A 2706-nucleotide genomic window follows, 5' to 3' on the forward strand; every position below is an offset into this window, starting at 1 on the left:
CAATATATCTATGAGACTCAATCTTCTTAAATTACTTACAGGTAATTCAACATTAAATTTATTAGCAAATAAATTTGACCAGAGACAGAGCTAGCTAAGATGGTGATTGTGATATAGTAAATTATTTAATGTAATTGTGGTGTAGTGAATTATTTAATGTCTCTTCTAGTCATGGAGTCTTGGTGTGGTACAGTAGGATAATGCACTGGACCACAAGGTCAGTTTAAACCACAAGGTTGGTGGTTCATACTCACCAGCCACTCCTTGGAAACCTTATGCAGGGTCACTGTGAGTCGGAATGCACTCGTCAGCACTTAACAACAGCTTAATCTAGTCATACTCTGTAGCTCCCTCCAAATAATGTTTTTTTCCCTCCAGGGTCTAAGTAAGAGAAGGTGGGAGAAGATGCTGATCGGATTATATGATTCAGTTGTGAGTGGTTAACAGAGTTCATTGTCATTGTAAAATCTTGGAACTTTGATTTCCAGACACACTATAAGGACCCTCTACAACAAAGATACAAGAGACTAAATCAAACAGACACTGATGAAAATCCTGGAAACCTGACCTTCAGAGGAAAGGTTAGAGAAGTGGATTAAGTAGTTACTGAGACGAAAACGTAAGTAGGGATGGTGAGAGAGGGAAACTGACTGATGAACAGCCAGCCAGACTTGGCATAACCATCTTGAACTTTGCTTAACTGCTTTGGTAACAGAAGGTAGCCTGGCAGAGCAGATTCACACAGACAATGGGAAAGGTATGATTCCTTCTTTATCCTCAAACTCCTCTGGTGACCAGAGGTGTGGCCAGCTCCCACCCTCCTCCACCCAATCCCTGCTCTCCAGGACTTCAGAGCTGTGTGGTTGGGAGCCATGTCAATGTGAGGCAGGGGACAGCTGGTCCACTTCGGTACCTAGCTTCAGGGGGGCTCAGCTCCAGACCTACAGACCCCAGAATTCCCAGGCCACCATTCGTCTAGGAAAAACCCTTGTTATCAACCATCCTGTCCCAGCTGCCCTGTGGTCCTAACAGACCCTGAAACTTCCAGGGCCTCCGGGCACTCCTTCTGGTGAGTGCCCTGAACATAGATAACATCTAGTCCTGTAGAAACATCTGTCTGGGGCCAGGAACTCTGCTGTCACAACCCTCCTACGCCCTCCTCATGGACTCCTTGGCTTTCAGGATCCCTCCAGAGTTTTCTCTCTGGGTTCAACAGCTGCACTGGTTTTTCAGGATTTGTTTCCAGTTTTGTTCTTTCATGGTTTTGTTGGTTTTGTTTGTTTACTCTTTCTTCTCTTCCCATTGCCTTAAATTTTATCCTATCTCTGCTTTTATTTTTCCTTCTTTTCTTCTGTTTTTTGTTTACCCTCTTCTTTTTGTTCTTCTTTTGATCTTTACTTACTCTTCTCTACTATATCTCTTTTTTCATCATCCCTTTCCCTGGTTTTTCTAAATGATTTTTTTTCTTCCTTTTATTTTCAATCTTATTTTTCTCTCCTATAGTTCCATTTTCCTGTCCCTCTTTTCTCTTTTATTTATTATATCCTTTTTTTCTGATTTCTGCCTGTTTTTATTTCTTTTTTCTCTTTATTGTTTTTTTCTTCATTGATTCCATGTTTGTTTTTTCTGTTTTGTTTTCTTGTGTGTGTGTGTGGGGGGGGGGGGGGAAGGATGGTTTTCTCCTCTTTCTCACCTGACAGGAGACAGCAATCCTGACCATACAGTTTAGCTACAACTGTATCCCTGACAGCTCCATCCACTGAGCAAGACCCTCGACTAACTCCTATACCACCTGATCAATGACAGACAGCAGCCAACACCAGCTAAACCCAACCTAAACTGAAGTGTGTGAACAACAGAGAACAGTGTACACACTGCCGTTCTCTAATTACACCCACAGAAGACAGTTGATGAGAGCTTAAGAACAAATCAGCACGTAATCATCAATTAATACAAATCTGACAATCCCACAATGATCTGGAGACAACAGATAATTTTAGTCCACACAAAGAATGGCTCAAACAAATTACCAAGATGAACAGCCAGAAAATGTTTCTGAGGAATGGAAGGTAATGGAACCAACTGAAAAACAACTCAAAAGAATGATATTTAGGTTCCTTCAAATGAATTCAGGGAAACACTACAAGAACAAACATACAAAATAAATGCAAATTTTGAAACAACACAAAACCTGCAGTTAGAAATCCAGAAGATTAATACTAAGGTTTCAGAAATGGACAATACTTTGAAAGAGCAAAGGAGTAGATTTGAATCAATGTAAGCATGAACATAAATCTCTCAATACTGTTAATAAAGAAAAAATCTGAAGAAAGCCTAAGAGTTATGTGGAACACCATGGAAAGGACTAATTTATGGGTGATAGGAATCCCAGAACAGGAAGGGAAAATAAAAAGCACAAAGAAATTGTCAGAGTTGCTGGAGGAAAACCTCCCTAACATCATGAAAGACAAAAAGATAAACATACAAGCAGCTGAATGAACCGCAGGATAGATCCCCAAAATCATCAAGACGTATTATAATCTAACTTTCCAAAACCTAAAACAAGGAAATAATCCTGAGAGCAGATCAGGGAAAACAAAAAGTTACTTACAATGGAGAACCAACAAGACTAAGCTTGTATTTCTCAGCAAAAACCAAGCAGGCAATGGGATGACATATACAAAACTCTGAAAGAAAAATAAAATT

The sequence above is a fragment of the Chrysochloris asiatica genome, unplaced genomic scaffold (assembly GCF_000296735.1).
Source record: "Chrysochloris asiatica unplaced genomic scaffold, ChrAsi1.0 scaffold00069, whole genome shotgun sequence".
Lineage (NCBI taxonomy): Eukaryota > Metazoa > Chordata > Mammalia > Afrosoricida > Chrysochloridae > Chrysochloris > Chrysochloris asiatica.